Here is a 9,687-nt window from a genome sequence, read left to right as displayed (position 1 = left end):
AACATACCTGCGTGAATCACCAGTTTATTTTTCAAGGAACATTGCTTAACAGTGCATTGCAATTTGTATCCTTTATTTCGATAAAATGAGTTTTAAGTATTAGGGGTTATGAATTTACATAAATACTCTCTTTCTGCATCTCGGTCATTTACCACGCAAGTGAAAATCACATAAAGATTTGAGGTATCCATTTTTAATGAATAAAACACAATTTAGTAAAGTCTTTTTTCAATTTATTGATGAGCGTTAGCGTGATTCATCACATTCTTAAAATGCAGCTTCAATCTGACTTTCTGTCAGATTGTTTGAATTCTGACTGTAACATCTATTCTCTCATAAATATGACCAAAGGCAATAGGAGTAGGTGGAGGGGAATACCAAACATTGATGTGTGCACATTTTTTTCAAATGTTTTATTTTAAAAATATCTGAAAGGATTAAAAGGAATTTATTAGTCAGACATTCTTTGCTAAACCTCAAGTGATGCTGGTCCCTCTGTTCAGGGTGCATTGTGAAATGATAATTTCACTTCATGCGGTTTAGCTGTCTAAAACCTTGTTCAATTTGTGCTTCAGCATGGCTTCCTCAGTGTTATGTGGTAACACATCTAATGACTGTTTCCAAAGAAAGGAAATTATAAGCCTATAAGCTGTGCTGTGAGATTTTGTACACACTGAGCCCGTGGCTCACAGCTCTCCATACATTATCACTAAACAAAATGCCACACGGGATTCTGTGATGAATTAACATTGCACTGTTCATAGCTGAAGAAATATATTGGTTAATGTGCATAACGGGAGGAGATGCATAGGAACCACTACGACTTGCAATTTCCCTCCAAGTCACACACCATCCTGACTTGGAAATATATCACCATTCCTTCACTGTCACTTGGTCAAAATCCTGGAACTGCCTCCCTAACAGCACTGTGGGTGTAGCTACACCACATGGGTTGCAGTGATTCAAGAAGGCAGCTCGCTACCACCTTCTCATGGGAAATTTAGAATGGGCAATAAATGCTGGCCAAGGCAATGATGCCTACCTTTCATGAAAGAATGTTAAAAAAATCATCAGAGATGCTACTTTAACTGTTAACCTTGGTCAAAGTGATTTTGTAACCAGTTAGACAAGCCCCAGTGGACAGTCATTGAGCGTGGCATGACTTCTATTCCCCAGGAAAAATGCAGTGAAATCCTTTGGCCAAACTGATGCTACCACTTTGAATGTGCCTCAGATGAGCTTTTCTGTCTAGGAGCACGTGGCATTTATTTGAGATTAAAAAATTGTTTCTGAAGTTGGCTTCTTTATGTCTGTGTTGCAACCACGTCAACCTTTAAGCCTGTGGAGATAAAGCAATATTTTAACCACACAGGAGACTCGGGCCTCACAGGCGCTGAAGGAATATGACTTTCATGTGCTGTGAATGTTCCAAGCATTTCTCTTTGAAAGTTACAATCAGGGTCCTTCACCAAGCTTAGGTAGGAGTGCTGAAACCTATTTTAAGACCTGTCTGAAAGTTGAATCAGGCAGACAAATGGTTGCACATGGACCCCAGTGAACTTTCAACTATTGGCGCAGTTTCAGGCAGTTGTAAGTATTTGCTGAGTTATGATTTCCAGCTCGCTGGTCAACTTTGAGTACAGATGGTCATCCAACTCTGAGCCTTGGTAGTGACTGTTGGTGGGCTATTCCACAGGGGAAAGCATCATTGCTAAACACAATTTCGTCCTCACCTGATATCTACACATTTCCGTCTGGTAGTGATTGCTGGAAGCAGGAGCAGAAGCCCGGGACAACTTTCCCCTCTCTAACTCTAGGGTACTGAGGCCAACTGTAGCATCCCAACCATGGAAAAGCATTTAGATTTTAACACTTGGAGTTAATTTTACTTCATAATTTTGTATTGCAGTGAACACAACCCCCTGCACCAAGGCATGGATGCCATTTTCAGATATACTTCAAAATTTAGCAATGAAAATTTAGTCCGCATCTAATCAATTGATATCAGTCCCACATACAGGACAGAGGCAGTCAGATTTATACCTGAAAATTCCATTACACGCAACACAATGCCCGTTTCATGTTAAGGGAGAACAGAACCACTTCTCTGTGTTCATTTCCCAAGTTAAAAGAGGTAGAAACAGACATAAGTACCAGAGTCCCAGAAGTACTAAAATTTAAGTGAGGCACGGTGGCAAGTGGTTAGCACTGCTGCCTTGTAGCTCTAGCGACCTGGGTTCAATTCACGACTTGGGTCATTGTGTGTGTGGAATTTGCACATTCTCCCCGTGTCTGCATGGGTTTCCCCCCAGATGCTTTGGTTTCCTCCCACAGTCCAAAGCTGTTGCGGGTTAGGTGCATTGGCCATGTTAAATTGCCCCTAATTGTCCTGAGATGTGTAGGTTCGATGGATTAGTGGGGTAAATATGCGGGGAAAGAGCCTGGGTGGGATTATTGTCAGTGCAGACATGATAGGCCGAATGGCCTCCTCCTACTGTAGGAATTGTATGATACTGGACTGACTGCAGCGTATGTTTATTTTTGGGATGAGAAACAATATGGCCTCAGTGAATGATTGACTGTTAATATTTCTGAAAATAGATGGCAGTGACAGTGGGTTGGATTTTCATGGCATCAGGAAGACTGGCGGGGAGAAAATGGCATCCAGGACTTGATGCAGGGAATCCTGACCCCATTCCTGGCATTTGCACCCACACTTCCCAAAATGAAAACCCCATCTTTCCTAGCATTTTCTCCCAAGATGAGCATTCTGAGCTAGGATGAAAATCCGGCCCAATATGGGAGGCAGATACAGCTTTTTTATATCTCCAGAGGTAAATATACGGTTGATATAGCAAATAAATCTTTCATTTGACAGCAAGGATAGTCATGAGGATGTTTTTAAAATTTTACTTTTCATTGAATTCCACACCTGAAAGACTTTCTTTTGTCAATTGGCTGAAGAGCAGTCTAAAATGCCCCTTGTGCAGTAGTGAAAAAGCTTCTTATTCAGGTAGTGGAAATGGAGGCCGTTGCATTGCTTGGTATAATTCCAATGTTCCATTCCTTATAGATCTTAGGAAGTGGGCTTCTGCAATTGGTGATTACAGAGCTCTGGTAATATTAAAACCTGCAGCTGCTCATCTGTGAAAGTTAACATTTAAAGTCTTAACTTTTAATAATTCAACTGGAGAAAATAAAAACAAATAAAGGGTTTCACATAATTGGCTCTGTTACAATTCAGCAAGGGATGGAGTGGCAATTTTCAAAGTGAACTTTTTATACATTAGGGACACGGTTTTTTGTTTGGTAGAGAGGCTCAGTAGTTTTACTTATAATTATATATTTATATATAATTATATATTTTTATATATAATTATATAATTATATATTTATATATAATTATATATATAATTATATATTATATATTATATATATTACTTATATATTTGAAGTAATTTGTCTTTTATATAATTTTTTTGGCATGTATACAATTTCCCATGAGATGTGAATCAAACAATAAGTTTTGTCAGAAAGCAATACTTTGTGAGCTTAAAAACAAATGTTGCCAATATTAATGGATGGATATTTGATGTATGATATTATGTTCTTCTGTCTGCTATTTTAATGCATATTTCAGCCCTTTATTTTAATGGGTATACTCCTCTGTTAAAATAGCCAACAAAATGCTATACAAAAACATTCATCATTCAACAAACTAATATTGCTGGTAGCAATTTCTAGATTTTGGTCTCAGAATGATATATTGATGACATAATAGTGCAATGTGAAAAAATGGCTTTTTCAACATAATTGCCATAGCTCCTGAGAACCAGCATCAGAAGACAACTGTCCATAATGGGTTAACTTCTTGCGATTTAACATCTTTAGCTTTTGGGTCTTGGACCTTGGCCTCCAAAATTGAATAAAAACTGGTTATGTTGCCTGTTCCAAACTGCCAAAAAGTGGGCTTCCAAAAATAAGTAGCTTGCACACTTAAGATCTGTCTCTTCACTATACTCTTAGGAGTAGTACAAAAGAATGAACACAATAACAGAAACCAAAGATTCCTCTTGAGTATTTTACATGAATAGCGGTTTAAAAAAAATCTAAATTCTTGTTGAAAGAAACCGTGACAGATAAAAATTGCTTATTCTGTTGTCCTATGCTGAACACCTCCCATAGTTACAGAGATCTAGGGTAAAGATGGGCCTGCAACACAGCAAGCGAAGTTCAAGGATTGTGTGGCTGGAGTGAGTTGTTAGATTTCTTGATACTATTGAATACTTCTCACTTCAATTCATTGGAGGTGATTAGCAATTCTGCCATGAAATGGCATCGACCTTGAGAAAAAGTTTTATGAGGGGCTGTCCAAAATTCCAGGGCAGGGTGAAGGAAGTTGGCTGTGGGACAAAAAAATGCTGTTTTTATGGTTTATTACGCTCCAGAGACATTTGAATGAATTGCTAGGCTGCCAAATTCATAACATTGGTAATTTTACAACCTCGGTAGAATACTTGCAGTAATGTTTGCTCACAAAAGAGTCTGACCATGTTTTAAAGCAATTATTTGTACATCAAGCGCTTTGATGTATTTTCACATGACTTCCTGGTATGGTACAAATGGCAGATTTTCTTTTCTGCTATCAGTCAGTTTTAGATTTTATTTTAGTCTTCAATTTTATCCACACATTGTTAAATAAATAAATAAATCACTGGTGGGTGAAGCTATATGATGTAGACACTCATTCGTAATATTTACCTTGATATCTAATTCAAGAGTAAGGCAATATGAGAGTTCAATGGAGGCACCTGAGGCATTACATTCTTATTAATATTCATCACTACCAATCTATCCTAAATAAGAATTAACATTTGTGTACAAATGAGATATTAAATGTGCTTGTCAGCATGTGCAGATCTGGTAGCCTTCCTCCATTTTTAACATGTATGTATCTGTCTTGGCCTTAGTTACTTATAGAGTCATTCTAGCTGAATGACTCCATAAGTCTGATTGGAACTTCTCTTTCAATTTTTCCTGTGTTAGTTTATTAATTACACCTAAAATTATGCATATTGTTTTCTAACATGACAAATGGTAGTAGAAGATATATGCTGCAGTAAACTTTTTGCATATATGAAATGAAGTTGGAAATGAATTACGAAACAGATTGAGATAACATCCAAACATATTAGAGTTGAAGCATCAGGCACCTATTGAACAATATCATGGCTTACTGTTTGTACTGGGTATCAGGGTAAATGTTATGAATTAAAGCTGAATTTCAATCCAGAGATGTGCGGGTTAGGTTGAAGGATGATACTAAATTGACCCTATCGTCAGGGGGATTAGCACAGTAAATGTGTGAGATTATGGGGATAGGGCCTGGATGGTATTGTGGTCGGTACAGACTTGATGGGCCAAATGGCCCCCTTCTGCACTGTAGGAATTTTATGATTCAATAAGTTTAATTATCCAGAATTCTTGCACAGAGTTTATAAGAAGCAAACAGGTCATTTGGCTGACAGTGTTGTGCTAGTGTTTAAGCCCCACAGTTTCCACCTTCCACCCCTGCAATATCCATCCATTCCATTCTCATCTCATGTATTAACATAGCTTCTCCCTAAACATATGTACACCATTTGCCTCAATCACGTCAAGTGGTAGTGAGTTTGATATTTTGCAACATTCTCTGAGTAAAGAAGTTTCTCCTAAATTCTTCATTGAATTTATTAGTGACTATCTTGTATTTATGGCCCATTGTGGATACTTTATCCTATCATGGCCCTTCCTCAATTTAAAAACCTCAATCACCTCACTGCTGAGTTTTCACTTTCCTGGTGAAAATAAATCAGTCTGTTCAGTCTTTCCAGATAGCTATATTATCCTTGTTAATAATTTTTGCATTTTTTTCAATTTATTTTTAGCATTATGGTATATTTTTAGTGACATGCAGGTCAGAATTATGTTCAGTACTAAGAGTGTCAAACCAAAATTCTTCATAAGCCTAATACAACTTATCTGCTTTTGAATTCTATTCTATAGTTGACCTCAGTAGTTTGTTTTCAGTTCTTACAGCTTTGTTAACCTGCTGACAAACTTATAATGATTTGTAAATTTGTACCCCTAGATCCCATTGCTTAGTAAATTGTATTTGTAGAATTATGGGACCCCATTCAGCCTATTGAGTTTGCACCGACTCTCTACCAGAGCATCCTACCTAGACTCTCCCCTCCACCCGATGTCCACAACCCCACACTTTTATCCCGCTAAGCCTTCCACATCTTGGGACATTAAGGGGCAATTTTAGCATGATCAATTCACCTGATTGCACATCTTTGGACTGTGGGAGGAAACCAGAGCACCTGGAGGAAATCCACGCAGACACTGGGAGAACGTGCAAACTCCACACAGACAGTCATCTAAGGCTGGAATCACTAACCACTGTGCCACTATGCCACCCGTGCCCTCCTACACGAATAAGTAATGTTAGTTTTCATTTATCCAATTAGGTCTTGTTATTTTTACCCAATATTAGCAAATTGTTTGATATCATCGATCAATGTCAAGCGATTAAAAAAAACACGCATGTTTATCGGATGTCATGGAATATCCCGTCTGGTGCACTGGTTCATGGAGATTCAGTCCGGGAAGTAAGAACAGTGACAATACAGAAATACAAGTAATTTTGGATGGTGACTTGCAGTAAAGTTCACCATTCCCCAATACCAAATTTAATCAAGCATTCTTGATGACACAATGACTGCAAAGTTTGAGCAGCCTTCCTAGCCCAGATCTGTCGTACATCCAATGATAGAACTTTGCTAATCTTGATAACACAATCTGCTTTATTTTGTAGGCCAGCTGAATATAGAGCAGCCATTCCGACATTAGTGAAAGTAAAATATAGGCTCTGAGCTGGGAAGATATGGAATATTCTCTGTAAGTTACTGGGATTCTTGTTTCTCTATAGTTCAATAAAACATGTTGTGGAAGAGCCAAATACACTACATATCAACACAACCAGAGACTCCCTGTACACAATGTTGCATGAAACAATGCCTTAAACAATGTAAGAAATTATATTGCACTATTCGTTCTCTTTATAGAATATTTAACAGCAATGCTTTATCACTTAAACTTTACTTTGGGAATGTTCTATCACTGTATTCCTTTCAAATGGATAGGAAGTGAGTGCTGTACTTTCAGGAAGAATATATTCTTAATTGACGTGAACTGAGACCAGAGTTTGGGGTTGAAAGCAATGTATATAGTGGCAATATATATATTTTAAATGGTTTTTCTATATTAATACACAAAAGGACAGGAAGGCCTAAATGTTACTTACCATAAGTAGCTTGTAGATGATTCTTCAGGTCCTTTAGTTTTATATTCAATGCACAACGTATAGATCTCCACCAACAAAAATCACTGGTGCTGTGACTAAAATGGAAAGAGGATGATATGTGAGAAAGACGACTGCTCAAGTATATATATGAAAGAAAAATCTAACCCACCCTTTTCAAAGGGAAATCCCTTCGAAAAAACAAGTCACTTTCTCACTAGAACTCCTACCAAAATTTTTCAACTTTTTGACCCTCCCACGGATTTCTTCTAAAAAAGCATAGAGAAAGGTCGAGTCCCCTGACTGATGTTGCAAGCATGAGGATTCCCTCTTCTGCCCAGCCGTAATGGAAAAAAGGGTAGACACACTTCTATGCTGCAAGAGGAAGCCCTGAAGGAAAGCCTTGGTGAATAGTGCAGCCTACACAAGTGGAAAACGTGCATCAACAGCAATGGTAACAATATTACAGAGCTGTAATTTACAGTAATAACTTTGTATTAATCGTAAATGTTTTTTTTTAAATAAACCAATCAGTGGGATTGTTAATGTTTCTTTTAAACCGCACAAAATGTACCTGAAAAGAGTTACCGAATAAATGTAATGTACTGATATCACTAATCATAGTAATGTGGCTTCTCTGCATTTGAAGTACTAACTGAGGGATAAAGTAGATACCCATTCTTTTTAATAGCTGTAGCGTGAGGTACATTTAAAATAGTTGCTATTTAGAGAAAAAAGCTATTGCCTAGAAATGTGTGCAATTGATATTAATGGGTCCTGATAAAGAGTGATCAGTGTGAAATGTTCCTTTCTCCACAAGTGCAGTTGAGTGTCTCTGGTGTTTTCTGTTTTTTATTTCAGATTTTCAGCAACTACATTTTGTCTAATATGTATCTGTCATTCAATATTTCAGCAGAGGAGCAAGCTCATTTAAAATGAACAGGTTAAAGCATGTGTCGTGATAAATTTATTTATTAGTGTCACAAGTAGGTTTACAATAACACTTCAATGAAGCTACTGTGAAAACCCCCCAGTTACCACACTTCAGCGCCTGTTCAGGCACACCAAGGGAGAATTTAGCATGGCCAATACACCTAACCAGCACATCTTTTGGACAATAGATGCATAGGTAGATTCAGTTGTAAGATTAATTATTTATTTTGTGAAATATTTGTTCAGGAATATCTATCCCACCAAATTAATCGATAATATACAAGAACTGAGTTCTGGTTTTGTTTGTGAAATTCACATCAGTCCATCACTGGTGCAAAAATACTTTGTCTCCTCCAGAACTGACACACTTTTCTAAGTCTAAGAACAACTTTAGTGAACAAGCAACACAATTATGTCACTTTCTTCTGCCAGTTAGTAGAACACACAACATTAATCTGTTTAAAATGAGTTTGACTTTTGCTGAAATAGCAGGCAGAAGAATATGATGTGAACATTTTACATTCTAGGCCTTCTCCAAAGCAGCTTTCTAGTCTTTGAAGAAAACTCATACGGACTCGAAATGTTAACCCCATTCTTCTCTCCACAGATGCTGCTAGGTCTGCTGAGCTTTTCCAGCATTTTCTGTTTTTATTTCTTCCTAGGCTATACATTTTAGAGATTTGGAATCTTGTGCTTCCAGCCTTATGCCTTAGTTGACGGTATAGTGGATCTGGAAATCAGTGTGTCTATTTCGTAGAACTATCTATAACCTGTGCTCCAGTCCAGCAAGACTGTTTTCGTGACACAGGAAGGACTTCTGGAGGGAGTCCATTGGACAAATATCAGTGAGGAAGCCGAAGGTTTGAACCCCAAAAGGCCTGGGAAACAGGAACACCTGACAAATTTAATAGCAGTGCCTTAAGATCATTTTTTAACTTCTATGTCCGACTTGGCAGCTGGCTCGGTTGACAATGGGCAGTCTACCAGGTAGGGAAAAATGACAGAAAGGTGTAACTAGGAACCCTTATGGGCGGTTCTTAGCAATCAGATTTCCGGGCAGGCCTGGAGCGCCAGGATCAATGTCTGGAGCAGGGAATGGTATCCGTTGATATTAATGGCTCTTGATAAAGAGTGATCAGTGTGAAATGTTCACTCACACATGATCTCTGGGCAAGTGCATATCAAGGGTGGGAGTTGCCGTTTGTGTCAGAGTCTTTAGATGGCTCGAAGGAGACCAAAGCCTTCCTTGCCAGCTGAGGGGAAGTTCTTCTTCAATCATTAAGTGGGCAATAAAAAGTACATACTATGTGGAGTTGGCATAGGGTGCCAACTGTAGTTAAATGTATTCCTGGAGGTTTGCTCACACAACTTGCCCGTACGCTCCAGCCATTAGTCAGCGCACCCTAGTG

This window comes from Carcharhinus amblyrhynchos, chromosome 1, assembly GCF_965287045.1.
Source record: "Carcharhinus amblyrhynchos chromosome 1, sCarAmb.v2.hapA, whole genome shotgun sequence".
NCBI lineage: Eukaryota > Metazoa > Chordata > Chondrichthyes > Carcharhiniformes > Carcharhinidae > Carcharhinus > Carcharhinus amblyrhynchos.
Note: the sequence above shows the minus strand (reverse complement) of the source record.